The 15,286-nt window shown below is 40.5% G+C and overlaps 1 protein-coding gene across 9 annotated transcripts in view; it reads left to right on the forward strand.

Moving 5' to 3' along the window:
* The first annotated feature begins 8,118 nt into the window (after positions 1-8,118).
* Positions 8,119-15,286, forward strand: part of PAK6 (p21 (RAC1) activated kinase 6) — a 39,487-nt gene continuing 32,319 nt past the window's right edge. For 7 of the 9 annotated variants that reach the window (XR_012835880.1, XM_075755629.1, XM_075755628.1 and 4 more), the window contains exon 1: positions 8,170-8,583. The gene's annotated coding sequence lies outside the window, so the exon portion shown is untranslated. Of the gene's footprint in view, positions 8,584-15,286 lie in introns of all 9 variants that reach the window. The other 2 variants (XM_075755635.1, XM_075755636.1) reach the window with 2 other exon arrangements.

A 15,286-nucleotide genomic window follows, 5' to 3' on the forward strand; every position in this document is an offset into this window, starting at 1 on the left:
TGGGGAAATGCCACACACTCGAAATCTTATGCATCCTTTCTACTTGTCTTTGGTTCTTCTGTATCTGATGCCAAAACATCAAACTCTTATTAAAATAAAGGTTGACTGGAAGTAAACTGCTTTAAAAATTTTCAACTGAATGACATTTCTATATTATAGTTGGTGGGTATAACAGGTTGCGAGATGTTTGTCAATATGAATGTTAGTTAAAGTGCCTACTGAATGTGGCAACTCTGTGGTTAAATTTCAGAGTTGGAAGAGCTCTATTGTAAATGTAGGAGATGACAGAATTGTAGAAGATAGGCTATTTCAATGTTCTTGAAAATCAATTCTTAAAAAAAAAAGAAAAAAGGTCTTCTAATATGTTTTTTTTAATTTGTAAAATGGAACAAATTTCATATAGCTGAGAGAAGAAAAAATATATCTATGATGTTCATGATGTTGCTATTCTTCCTTAGCCTGCTTTCCATTTGAACACAAAATTGTTTTATTACCTGGAGATACAGTAACAATATCTTGCTCTTTGGCTACTGTGTCAGTAGTAAATTTTCTTCACTGAAATTACTAATTAGATACTACTCAAGTGCAGTCTAATGCTATGCATAATACTACACTTGGAATAATATTATTGTCCAGATGATGCTTTTTCTCCTACCTGGGTATCTTGCAGTTAGAAAGTTATTTATTTTTCTTAATGCACAGCTTTTTTCCCTGCTTCTAAAATGCTTCAGTAGTATCACAGGTGCTTGACAAAAAGGTGAGAAGAATGGAAGTGATTTGTTGGAAAGCACATATAGATCCTCCAAGAGCATGAGAATCTTGGTTTTTGCCATTTTTCTTATAATCTGTGTGCCAGCAGCAACATTCCAAGCTTAGATCTGTCCCTAGAGTTCTGACTGGCCAGAGGGTGGGAACATAACAGGACCCAAAGCCTGCCCCTATCTCTTTATTTGTTACTAGGGTAGCGCTACAAAAAGTTCTTCAAAGGCTCCAGAAAAGGGCAAGGGCGCGGAGGAGCTGAGCTTTTAACTTTTTCAGAAATTGAGAGCATCTTCACTGATGCTCTGGATGCCACAAATGTGCACTTCACACAATAGCCCTGTGTGCAGTAACCCACCCAAACCCCAGCTGCTTTCATCCAAGACTGTGGAATACTTGGTCTGCTTGTCTGCTGGTGAGGCTCTGCAACATTTGTTTTTTGAAACAATTTGTTGGCATTCATAGGGACCCCCCACTCTCCTCTGCATTCCTATAAACTGCCCGCTTTGATTCAGAAACAGTAGAAGAGTTAAGTCAATAATGTTGTCCACTCTGTTACATTAAGTGCAAAGGGATCTAGAACTAATGGCCAAGAACCATCGAGCCCCAACAAATGCTACAGATAAAAAATCTAGGCTGCTCAAATGTACATATACTGCAAGTGGGGCAAACCCCACAGGTCTGAGCCATTTGCTGCTCATTAAGCTCTGGCAGCTGCGTCTGGGTTAGGAGTTGCTTCCACTGATCTAGGGCTCATCAGGATCACTGCCTGCATCTGTGAAACACAGGTGAGACAGCTTACCTGTTAGTAGTTCTGTGGTGTAACGCCAACAACCTTACGTAACCTTATTACTTCCATTTGACTATGTCAGCACAATAAGAAAAAGCAGATCTTGAGAGTGAAGAACAGAAAAGTGATTATAAGAAGCTGCAGAAGCCAACAATAAGAATCAGAGTTCTAAAACAATACCAAACCAGAACTTTCTTTTTAAAGTGTATCTACAGGTATTTACAAAAAGTCAGTTTCACGCTCTGAAACTAACTTGCTAATACTCTACATTTTAAGAGATCACCTTAAGGAAATGTGTCAGCTAGTAGTACTCATCACCTGCTGTCCCAAAAAGGTATTTGATTTGTAGGAGATTCAAAATCCTAAACTTGAGATAACTGCTAAAAGTATTTATCAGCTCAGATAGATGTATTCCAAATGCCTAGGTCTGTGTTAAACAGAAAGAGGATGAACACCACGCACCTGTTGACTGATATGTTAAGGGAGGTGTAAGCTTGTACTTGTGCTAGCAGGTGTGATTACTTAACAGAAGATTTCCAGAATGAACTAGAAACAGTAGCTTGCACTCTACCTTAATGTGGGTTCCCTGTAATACTTAAATTAGGTGTTTCTGTATAAATTCAACTGATGAATAAGGAGAATGCATTTCACGTGACTGGTGCATGAGATCCCCACACTTGTATTTACAGCTTTTGATATGAAATCATATAATAGTATAATATTTTTATTATAGTCTATGTTATAGATTCATACCAATTCAGGAATTCTTAAACCAACAAAAAATTTGCAACATAGAAAGGAGTTATGTTGAATTACAGCACTAGCCTTAAATTTACATGGGGCAATAGTTAGATGTCCCCTAGTCTTCCGCACTAGCACATCTCGGAGCTGCTCTTCCATCTGATCAAGATCGAGGGCACGCAGATCTCATCCCTACAGCCAGGCCGCAGACAGAGTGTGCTCCCACTGAGCGGGAATGCTCCCTCATCCCCACGTTGGACACAGCCAAGGGATGTTGGGGTTTATGGCTCTCCTAAGCGTTGGTTTCTTCTTGTTCTTGGAAAATTGCATTCTGGATACCATGAGCAACTGATGTGATTTAAATCTGAATGTTTGGAAGGTTTTGAACTATTTCAATAAGCTGAATGATTCCAGTTTCTAATATATTTATATTAATTTGGAAATTGACTTCCATTATTTTCTATATACCTATTGGATGTGTCTGTCTCCTCGCTACAGTGTAATATGGTCGTACATAAGAAACCAACAGTCTGTTCACCAACCTCACTGAAGTTTTGCAGAGTCGAGAAGAGACAGTACCATCATGTTTTACAACAAAATTTTAAAAAGGCTTTGATGAGCCATTTGTCCTATCTTTAGTCTAAAATTGAAAGAATTATAGAAGAAAAAAAATTTCCTATTTTCTATGAAGAATACTGTCACTTCACATTTTGTGTCACTCTGACTGACCTACCAGACTCTGGATTCCATACATTTAATTAATGCTGCTTCGGTTCTACCAAACCTACTATAAATCAGATCCAACTGATTTTTATTTCATGAAATTTAGGAATACTTTTAAAAGTAGACATATTACACCTCCTGCATGTGCATCAGCAAATAATTCTAAATCTTTCCTCTGTGCTGCTGCTGATTTCCCAAATAATAAATATTCCAAAATGGCTTTGGGCTAAACTGTAACTTCTGAGGTGTTGTGCTCCATGCTGTGCACTAGTGATTTCCCCAGCGATGCTTCAGTGTACAAAAGCTTAGTGCTGTTATTCTGAGTGAGTTATTTGACTGTGGTCTTGAGAATTGGTGGTTAGAGTCTCTCATTTAGCCTTGGGCTATGGGCACTGCAGTTACATTAATGTGCATGTGCTTAAAAAGATCGTCCTTAAAGATTGCTGAAGGAAGACTGAAACTCCTTTGACAGTTTCTTTCTTTTGGTTCTTACTATTTTACACTCATTGCCCGTCTGCTTGGTTAATCCAGCAGAATGCCATGGTTAGAAGCTTAGAAATAAGGAAGTTTTATTACCATTCATTCTTTATCTGATAGAATATTTTAAATTATTAAAGAAGCATGTGAAAATTGAGGTCACTCAGTAAGACCAGGGGAGAACGCTGTTTCTTTTGTTGGTTCTAGAAATATTTGTTCCCTACTCTCCTTTTGTAATAAGTACCATCCAAAGCTATTTAATTATTGATCCTGTGGCTCCAGCGGGTATGGAAGTGTGATTTACAAAGCAGGATCAGCAGCTGAGTGACACAATGCTGATGAAAGACAAATGTTAGTCTCCTGTTCAGTTTCTGTGCCTGAACTTACATTTGTTTTTCCAGTGCTTTGGGTTCTCTTGATGCACAGTTCTTCAGTATCTCTTGAATTGTATAGTTCCTTTCTTAAAGCTAAACTAGTAATGTATTTTGATGTAGGGGGGCGACAGGTGTTGGAGTATGGCAAAACTCAGTGGTGGCTAGATATGGCTCGTTGATACATTTCCTCGATATCCAGCCAAAATAAAGGCATTCTATTCTGCCACACCATTAGAGCTGCATTTACTCCCAAAGAGGCAACCTGGATTAGTACTTTACCTGTACTGTGAGCTGAACTGGCCACAACTTGTCCTTTCATTCATCTGTTCCCATGGCTTCGCAGTCCAGATCTGCTGATATCCTGTTTGAAAAGGTAAGTATGTTGGGGATTAAATCCAACTGTAAGCAGGCACCTATTGTTTTAGTGGCACATAGGCTGCTCCTGCTGTTTGTAGGGGAACCATGGAAGACTTTGCTTCATCTAGCTTTACTGGCGCGTGCCGTATTCTTCTATCTTAGAAACTATTGCTTAGATCCTGTGCAACTGAAAGCAGCAGGTTTTATATCAAGATGTAAAACGTAAGTGTCAGCTGAAAGTAGTCTTGCCTGGCCTGAAACAGAAAACATTACTGGCAACTGGTGTGGGCAGCTGTAAAGATAGTCTCTCATTTGTTTAACATATGGGGAATGTGTAACAAGAATAGTCCATTTTTTATGCAATTTTAAAAAGTCATTATTCCTCCTCATCTCCAGGGAAAACATATTTTTCACTTGGTGAGCTAGACAACAATGGAAAACTCACTGTAATCCTGTTCTCAGTTCTTTCAACAGATAATTCCCATACAATGGAACATTGGAGCCATCTTCATGACTTCTTATGAGCATTCATTGCTGCTGCTCTATGCACCAAGATCAGAATGGTTTTTTGCTTCCTATCAGCTAAACTGAGGAGATTTTTATCAAAGTGAGCAGTATATCTATATACTTTTAGACTTTACAACTTTCTCAATTACAAGCTTAAATTTCTGTGGTCTTTACTGTATGGCATATTCTTCACATTCTTAAACTGTGTTGTGGTTTCTGCAGTGATCTTTCTTGATGTATCAATGTGCTTTCCAGAAGGAGATGCGTAGAAATATGGGTGGAGAGGGAAAGGCAGGAAAAACTGCCATGGGATTGGGAACACACTGCTGTATTGGATGAGGCCCATGGAAAAAAGTTACGGTTTTCCTTGCTTCCCTAGTAAATTCGCCTTGGTCGTCTTAAAATGGGAGGCAGCAAATTTGGAAATGGTGTTTGAGTAGTTGGACTTGTAAAGGAGAGGTAAGGAAACTATGCTTCTCCTGAATCTTCTTGCTATTTCATTATGGTGAAAGCCAAGCTGTTGGGCAGCGTGCTGCAGAAGCTGTGGATGTTGTGGCAAAGCCCTGAAAATGTTTCTAGCCTTTGTAGTTTTATTAAACTTCTATTACTGAGACAAACGAGGTTCCAGAGTAAAGACCTACCTTCTGCTGTCAGCATTGTTCCTGGCTTCGTGTGTGATACTGGACAAATCATTTAAGTACTGGTGTTTTTCTGTTTGTAAAACTGGTATTATACTTTTATGTATATTTTCTTTTCTAAATACACATATTTATAAATGTTCCACTTCTGTGGAGGAGAAATGGTTCATAAAAACAAGGTAACACTGTGATACATTTTGCTGCTGGTTTCCTGACCTGCATTTGGACCAGTAGTTTCTGTTGCTCCCTATGCCTGTAGCTTCTGGGCAGTTGAAGTGTACAGTGTAACCAATAACACTTCACCAAAATAGGTTTTGGTTTCATATTAGCATCCAGAGAGTAAAACAGGGGAACTGTTGTGCTGACAGATGCTGTTGTTTAAGCTGGAGTGTAGCTGTTCTACCAGCTGTTAAGATCCAAGCTGTTTTCTTTTAAAACTAAGCTATATTTTTAACTGAATTTTGGACCTTGACCTGTATCTTGGTGAAATAATTCTTCTTAGCATGCAGCTTTTGGTAATGTCACTGTCCTGTCAGATTGTGGTCTGATAGATGGTTGCATGTTTGGTTGCAGGTGCCGTACACGTAAATAATACTCTTTTGACATCGATGATAGTTTCCCTGTCATGTTCTTAAACCACCCTTTATTCCTCCCAATTTGTTCCAAATGCATTCTAAAATTAGAGGGGTTTTGTTCATGTCTAAGTTTATCATCTTGCCTTTTCTATCTCTTCTGTGTTTTGCAATTTTTATATGCACTACATGTTTCATTATACGAAGGTTGCATTAACGTGCAGTGGCACCACATAGTCAAGGCAAAACCAACACTCACGGTTATTATTCAAAGTGATTATAAGCTGTGTGAAGCCTTGACATAAATCAGGGTATCTGTCCACTCTCCTTTTGTGACATGCTCTTGTCTTTCCTTTCAGAAGTGGCTGTATTTCAGTAATGCTGCATAGATTTTTCAGGATAGAAGTTACTATACAAACACGAGTGTTATATGACCTCAAAAATATCTTTGAGCTGGAAAGCTAAATCCAGCTCTAATGAATGAAGTCCGAAAGCTGACAGCATTCAGCAATTTCACGGGCTCAGGATATTTTTCTAACAAGAAAATTAATTTCTGAGACTTGTTGACAGAAACATCAAGAATGGAACTGCTGCCTTTGCCTCCACCCACCCCAGCAAAGAGTGGGGGGAGAAAAGCAGCTATTTATAAATAGCTCTGTTCCTGTCGTATTTGTAAATTCAGTGCTTTTTGTGTCAATGACATCACCCTCTTCTCCATGGCAACTCCCTTACGATGTCAAAACTGCAGGGCACCATCAGAGAAGCTTAAACCACCAAATGAACAGGTTGATTCAAGACGATTTAATTGAGAAATAGTGCAGGGGGTGACAGGAGGGGGTGGGAGACATGGGCAAATGGGCTACTGTCGCCTCTGCTTCTGGGGAAAGCTTGGATCTGTACCGATTGTCTCTTAAAACTCTGCCCCATCTCTTCTTTTTGTAAGTCCTTGGCAGGAGGAGGAGGTGGGTGGAAGGTAGGCAGGCATCTTATTCTCCATCTCCGGTGTGTCTGGAGAGGAGCACTACAGGTGACTAAGCAGGAGGAGCATGACTGACTCACTCCTGAGTTATTTTCTCACTCCCCTTCTCTCCCTGCTCCCATCTTTTCTGTTTGTTTGTTAGCTTTCACCCAACAGCTTGTATTTTTCCCCAGGCCCTGATGAGAAAGAATTAGCAGGCTTTCTTGATACCTAATGTTCACAAAAATGTGCTTGTGGTGATCCAGGTGAGGAAATAGAAGCCAACTCTAAAAGCAAGAAAAATGAATTGTCTCTTGGATACAACACATTTATCTTAAAAAAAAAAAAAAAAAGTGCTTCTCCTTTCTGAATGTTGTCCAGGAAATACTAAAGTAACTGATGTGCCAGGGAACGGTAAATAACTGGCTTCTTTATCAAACTACCTATGGAAAATACGTAATTGCCTCACTGGCAGCCCTGCTGGTTTTGACTTGATTTCTAAACCAACTGCAGTGGGGGGGAAGCTATTTCACTTGCTGTCTTGATTACAGGATTGGATTCTGCTGGGTTCCATTTGGGACTCAAGTAGCAGGAACATAATGGTTACATCTGCAGAGTTACAGCCTGTGTAAACTGTCACTGCTTCAATCAGCTTAATAAATCTGTCCTAATTTACATCCCTATGAAGTCCAAGGCCTTAGAACAGTTTACCTTCCTTCTTCTGCAGGGTGCCATGAGATCTGCTGCTGAAATTTAACCTGCAGAAGTGTCAACTTGCTACTATGTTTTGCATTTTTGAAACTGCATGACATGGGCGCAGGCAAGTTATGCAAGATCAGCACAACGCCCACAGAGTTCTTATATCCAGAAAGGGACGTGGCAATGCTTACCGGATTGATAAGTAACACTTCGGTTTGCCTGAGCGATGGCAACACTCTATTTGCTGCTCATGGTCTGCAGTTTATACCTCGATAGGGCACAGAAGTCTTTAATCACAGATTCTCAAAGTGCGAGGCTTTGTTAGGTCTGTTAACTCCCTCCCCAGCCCGGAGTGAAGCATAAGTCAGCCATCCTGTGATTTCGAGGCTTAGTTGAGGCGAAATGCATGTATAGTCTTTACACACTAGAATCTTGATTAGTATCTTGCTCTTGCCTTTTGTGCAAAGTGTCACTCACTACAGAGTCCCATCCTCTTTGCTGAGATCACAGACAGCATCAGCCCACAATAAAAAAGGTCTCAGAAAACATTGATTCGCTGCATTACAGAACCTTGATAGTGGTATGTGTCTACAATGAGATCTCATCAATTTTAACTGCAGGGGTTTAATGGAATTTATCATTGTGGTCTCCTCTGTCCTCCAACTGTGAGGATATTTTACCTTCAGTGAATTCTCCTAACACCTCTGCTGGCTGCCAGAAAGAGGGGGCGTGTGGCTCTGATCTCCTCCTCCACGGCAGCTGGCACTGGGGTAGTGCTGGTGAGTAAGCAGCTGCGAGCTTGGTGTGTTTGCATGTGCATGAGACTGAACCAGGATCTTTCTGAAGAAGCTTTAAGATGAAATTGCCGAGAATTTTTGCCTGAAGGATGGGATGTTTCCCGTGCTTAAGACAAGCAGCAACCTGCAGTCAGAAGGAAGAAAGGACTGAATTCACTCCAGGAGTATTTCTCAGAAATCTTTTTTTCAAGGTAAGACTCCTCTTGTGGGAGATAGATGGGGCAACGGGGTCCAGCATTCTGAACACTAAAAGTGAGATGACTTCTACAATTTTTTTATCTGCCCAAGCTTTAGAACTGAGATAATTCTCTGATGTCTCTGGCACTCCCTTCTTAGACTGGAAATTGAAATCTGCCAATAAGAACTAATTTTCTGAGGTTTGAAGCCATGAAAAAGAGGTGGGGGAGGGAAGGCTTTTAACACTGCCTTTTGCCTGCCTGTATTCTAGTGGTGAATAAATGCCATTGACTGTGCTTCTAAATCGCATACTTAAATAGTAGAATGATGGGTGTTGTAGGAACAGTGGGTGAATGAAAGTAAAATTTAGTAAATAGCCATGAGCTTATGGTATATTAATTTTCATTCAGTGTTTTTAAACATTGATAGAGTATTTGTTGTTCTGTAGGAGGCAAAATGAAGATGGTTCCTGGCTTGGGAACTTAAGCCTAAAGGTTTTTAATAGGCTTGGTTTGAAGAAATGCTATTGAAACAAAAGAAAGGAGATAGGACTTTTTTTAAAAGCATATATTTACACCTGAACAACCAGTTTATCACTGTTGAAAACTATTTGTGGAGAGGCCAGAAAGTAGTAGAGAGCTCCCTGTCCCAGCTGCAGGCAACTTGTTTGAAAAGCCTTATTTAAGGGAGGAAAAAAATACCTTGCATGTACAGAGATGGCTCTGGAAAGAACTGGTGAGTAACATTGAAAAATATCTTTTATCATCAGTATTCCCTCCTCTCCAGTATAAACCAAAACCTGAAACTCCTAGTTGAGAACCCTCCAGACTGAGAATTGTATGCTTAGGCTGCGGTGTATAAATTATAGTCCTTGATTAAAGTACAGCAGAGCATGAATCTTACAAAGGTGCTGGAGCCATTAAGGAGTGCACTTGGTGAGCCTGGAAGTGCAGGGGAGAGTGTAGGCGTGAGGCTAGGCTTTCTCTTCGCACACTAATTGATCTAATACTTGTATACTGCTCCATTTTGCTTTTGGAAAAGGAATAAAATGTGCTCATAAAAGGAAAACCATCGGACATTTAGGGAACGTGTAGTTAGTAAACTTCTGCACCTAGAACTGATAAGGAGGAAAAAGCATTGTCAAGCGTGTGAGAAGCGAAATCAGAATGTTCTCTGACTTGTTGCCTCCCCTTCCCTATGCAAGGTATAGAACGGAGTGGTGCCTAGGGGGGAACTTGTGCTCTGTGAAGGTTGCAGAGTGGTTAGGTGAGATGGCCTGGGGAATGGTACTTGTGCCCAACGTTCAGGCGGGGAATGATGGCCAGGAGGGTGTTTGGTGCCAGCAGTCATTGCGTAACTTTGTGCTGTCTCCGCAGCTGGCTTTGCCAGGGGCTGGAGCAGTTAATGCAGTTGGATGCTGTTGCTGCAGTTTGACTCCACTTTGTAGAAATAGTTGAGATGAGGAAATTCCTGCCAACTTCACCGTCAGGAGTCATCAGTTCTGCCTCTGACACTTGGGGAGCATGAATGAATAACTCTTAAAACATTAATCTAGGGCAGCTTCCAAGAATCCTGTGTACTAAAGTCTAGAATACATTGTGATCTGATTCATTATCCAGGGACAGCAAAGAGGTGTTTACCCAGCATGTGGATGTACTGAACTTCAAACTCCCAAAGAAAACCTGCCTTGGCCACTTTCAGTAATATATTTGGAGAAGAGAGACACAACATCAGAGGGTAGGGGAGCAGTGGATGTGCAAGGAAGGCTACGGAGGAGCAGGGAAACCACAGAGGGACGGTAGCAGCAACATGCTGCGGGCTGGTGCACGGGACAGAGCAGCAGACTACATGGCTTGGGGGGTTATGGAAGATGCCGCTGCTTTTGGCAGTGTCACTTGACATCAATTTAAACTGGAATTCTGAATTACCGGTGCTAGTCACCATGTTATCTTCCATGTGATGGTTCTCTACGTTAGTAAAATCTTGTATTTCTTTTTGCTGAAAGAATTTGGTGGGAGAGGGGGCTTTTGCAGTTCCTGAGAGAACTGTGGAGGGGGAATAAATAGGAGGAAAGAAATGATACTGCTGGAGAATACAAAGCACAGCAAGCTAGATAAAGGTGATCCTAATTGAGGAGGAGGATTGGTACTTAATTAAAACTACTGCTAAAAACCAGGCTCTTAGTAGTAAAATAAATAATAGCAGGACATGAGTAATTCCTCTCGGGGGAATGTCGGAGACAAAATTACACTAATGTAATAATAAAAGGGGTGTGTGTGCAATTGCTCAGAGGAATAGTAACAGGATAGAATGATTTTTCACTGCTAAGAAGTTCAAATGTGGTTCAAGTCAAAAGGGACCGAAACCTGTATAAGCACACGCTCCTCAGGGCTCCCGGGCCATTTCAGAAGGCAGAGTTGTCTGAGTTACGGAACCCGCCGTTGATGCTTTACTTGGCAATCCCAGCAGAGAGCTGGGAGATTGAGCTCCTCCTCTGCTTTAGCAAATGATGGCAAGTTAAGTGTGGCGCTTGCACTCCTGCTGCTCAGTCAGTGTATTTTCAGTGAATTAAAAGAACTATTTCAGGCACTTAGGACAGCTGAGCCATGTGCCGTGCATCTGGAGGCAAGAAAGGACATTAAACCATCTTTTGCTTCCTTCTTTCCCTCCCACCCTTCATTTCTAATCGTGAAATCATTTCAGAGCTCTGTCTGCATTCCTCAAGCTGTGATGCCCATTCTGGTATGGTGGTTAAATAGCATAAACTCATTAACCATTCTCAACTGAGTAATATACAGTGACATAACATATTTCTTTTCCATAGCTAGCTTGCATAATCCTGCACTTCAGTTTTTGTTACTCTTTCCATTTCATCCTTTTCATTTCTATGATGTCCATCTGTTTACCAGACAAAGTTTAGGGAAAAAAAAATAATCCCAGAATAGAAAAAGAAAAAAACCCCACAAGTTAGTGTAAAGGGGATTTATCTCTTCCCTTCCCCCCCCCCCCAAAAAACCCCCAAAACCACCAACCCAAAAAACCCCCCAAACCCCCCCAAAACCCCAACCCCCCCACCCTGAAACAGCTGGCATTCTGGCTGTCCGAACAGCTGTCTTGTTTACAAAAACTGGCATGCACTGCTGTAGTCACTGGTTACAAAATCTCCTGCACAAAAAGTCTCTATCAAGCATTAATATTCTCTCGACTTGCTTAAAGTCTAGCAAGGAATAGTGATGCTTCAACCAAAGACCACTTTGGAAACAGTTGAGTGATGTGATTTTTCTCCTGCAGGGTGCCAAGGAGAAGGGAGAAGGCCTTGTGAATCTCTGAGACACTCAGGTCACCATTTGCAGGAAACAAGCACAGCCCAAAAACCCCGAGTCAAAGGAAAGGGTAAGGTAATAGTGGTTCATGGTAGATATGGACAGTAATCCGAAGTCTGCTCCGAAAAGTCAGAGTGTAGCCAAAGTACAGCCCTGAGCAGTGTCGCTGGCCAGGGGCAGGTATCCTGCTGATATGATGTGAAGATACTTGAAATACCATTGAATAAAAAAGATGGTTTAGTTGTTAAAATGAAACATACTGTTTCAAACTAGAAAGCAAACATACTCAGCAGTTTCAGCAGAGACAAGTATCTCTATGAACTGATAATGTCAACTTGATGGCTCTGAGCTCAATTGTTTTTCCCTTGAGAATCTGGTTAAATTGGACTGTCTGTAGTGTCAGTGTTACCTTACTGACGGCCTTCTAGTTTTCTGACTCTCTGCAATGTACATTGCCTTATAAATGACTAAATTTTGTTTTTCTTATTATACTGTCACCTTTTTCATTGAGATGAAAATTTTCCTAGATCTCACTAATATCTTCTAAGTTTGTTCATATTCATGTGATGTGTCCTGAAGACAGTACTCAATAGGCTGCAGAACCCTGGTTGTGTTACTGAAAGAGCATGTCCTCTCTGCTGTGTTGTGCGTGTGGTTTTTTTTCTCACGTGTGTCGATCTTTGAGTCTTCCATCAAAGCTGTGACTTTTCAAGGCATAGCAGGAGCTGAAGAGCTGTGTTTAGATGGGGTAACAGGTATGAAATCTGGACCAGGAATAGAGCGGTTAATATGTGTAGTGGCCAGAAGGCACTACACAGAGCTTAAAATAACCAAGATCAGGATAATTTGGCTTTAAAAACTATCTGGGGTTTAATTCAGTGCTCACTAAAATTCTTAGTAGCCTTATGATTGGGTTCTGGAAGATTAAGAAGGGTGTTACACTTTATAATGAGTACTTTGGGCCTTGTCCAAGAAAATACATAAATGCATACAATAATGTTAGAAATTAACTTCTTTCCCGTAACATCCAGCTTAGAATAAGAATCTTTCTAGCATTTGTGGAAGTCAGTGAAAAAACTCTGGTTCCAAGGGACTTTGGATTGGATCTGAAGAGCAGATGTTACAGCTGACTCTGGAAAGAAGTCTCTCTGGGCAAGTCATCTTTGCTGCTGTTCATGCTACAGCAAGCTGTCCAGTTTGGGTACACACATAATTAATTTGCAGAAATCAGAGCTCCTGAGTGTGTAGCGAAAGGTGTGGAAAATCAGATTGCAAACCTAGATGCTGTTATGGAATATTTGGGCCATAAAATGAAAAATGCATGCTGTGTTTAGTTCCTTAGAAACCTAAATGTATAAAGTAATGTCAGTAAAGTAGTTTAGATCTTGTACCACCTCATCAACCATAGGTGACGTTGGTAGACAAGATCCTCCTGTTTGTGACTGCGACTGAGGAAAGTTCTGATTTCTGACACTTTATTATAAAATATGCACTCTTTGGTGTTAACAGTGAAGAAAATACTATTTCTGCCATTTTCTCCCAAATCAGGAATTTGCAAAGCTCTTTGGGCTTTTGTGTTCTCTTCCAAGTTCTAAATCTGTTCTCCCCAAGCTTCTGCAAAATAGCAGCCTGAGTGATGTAAAGCTGAGCCAATAACTTATTTAAAGAACATTGCCATTTATTTCTGCAACATATAAAGGCATGTTTTTAAAACAGTCTCTTGGAACTCAGGGTTAACTACATTATCTAGCTACTTCTAATTTGTGGTCTGTGATCACCTTCCTGATGGGTTGTGGCTGTTCTTGGACTGAGATTGCTATTTGTTGAAAGAAGGAAATAAAAGAACTTTCCAGATAACTACCCAAGTATTTCTGTGGGGAATCTTTGCTTAAGCACTTGGGCACAACTGTTAGCCAGGCCTTCAGTTTTCATCAAAGTTCTGAAGAACAAAACCAAAAAATGCTCATTTTGAGTCTTAGCAAGCATTTGTTTTTAAAGGTCACATGTGGAAATGAACTAAGTTAATACTCTTTTTATTTGAACACATTTCTCTGAATTCATTTATTTATAGAATTTATTTGGCACTCCAGAGAGCACAGGAACAAGAAATGTGTTTTTGAATTAGTAGTTTGATGAATGATGATTAAGCAGAAGGTTAACAGAATTTGTATGATGCCATCTTCAGAATCTGTAGGCCTGCAGAATAGGAGACAAGCATTTTATGTACAGCTTAAATAGCTATGTCTTGTGTTGCTCCTTTCTTAACTTCTTTAATTATTATTATTCAGAATCCGGGTATTTCCTTTAATTATATCTGTATCTATATATCTGAGTGGATTAGTTTCTGGTGTTATCTTGAAGAGGATTCTGGTTCCCCTATGGTTTCAGTCCTTACAGCCACCAGCAGGACCTACACTTGTTCCAAAGGAAGGACATTTGTTAGGATTGCAGCAGATGCCAGAGCTCCGTGTGCTCTGGTAGATGGTGTGACTGTGTGCAACTTGGACTCCATTAATCACGTGGTAGGGTTTTGGTGTAAAAATGTTCTTACGATACCAGAAACAGCCAGCATGTTTCGGTCCTTTGTAACACGCATTGCCTGACTGTGTGCACGTTTTAGTTTCTTGTTGTGGAATCTGACAACATGAATAGTTGACAAGTGTTTTGGGTAGTTTTGAATATTTTTTTGTAATGGAGAAAATAGTTGTTGGAAGCTTTATCGTGTGCCCACCAACCAGCCTGTGTTCTGCTGAAACAAGGTGCCCTGGAGCAACTGGCATCTTATTCTGTCTTATGCGAGTATTTAGGCTATTAGAAATTGCAGCCTGAATGAAGACTGGAGGAGAGAGCTGAGGATAAAGAAAGTAAAAGGCTTCTCTACTAGCAGGAAAGGCTGAAAATCACTGCTAGGGGAGGTAGCATTAACAACTTTTTCTCTTTCCTCTGTTGTAGCAGTTAGTACACAAGACAAGGATGTCACAGCTAGCGTATTTTCTACACTATATGAATAAATCTCTAAGTGGTGATTATAACCACTTAATCCTTTGCAACCCATCCTGTGGACTCCAGCTCATGGAGATGAGGGAAACTGAGGGTTATGAGAATTATGACATGCTTGTTTCCATGGCAAAATGAAAAGACCCAGTTCCTGCATTGCAGGTCGCTGGCTTCTGAGTTGTGGTGGCATGACAGTTTGCGTGGCTGAACTGTATGCCAGGCTGCTGAAATAATCAGAGTTTTAAAATAAATATGAATATCATAATTATTATTATTAATAATAATCAAACAGATTTAACCCTTCACCTACCTCCTATGTCCAGTAAACCCAAAAGCTTTTTATGCAAGTAGTTGTATTGATTATCTGCATGGCACGGTCCGCAGGCAGCTGTACAGT

The sequence above is a fragment of the Balearica regulorum genome, chromosome 5 (genome assembly GCF_011004875.1).
Source record: "Balearica regulorum gibbericeps isolate bBalReg1 chromosome 5, bBalReg1.pri, whole genome shotgun sequence".
NCBI lineage: Eukaryota > Metazoa > Chordata > Aves > Gruiformes > Gruidae > Balearica > Balearica regulorum.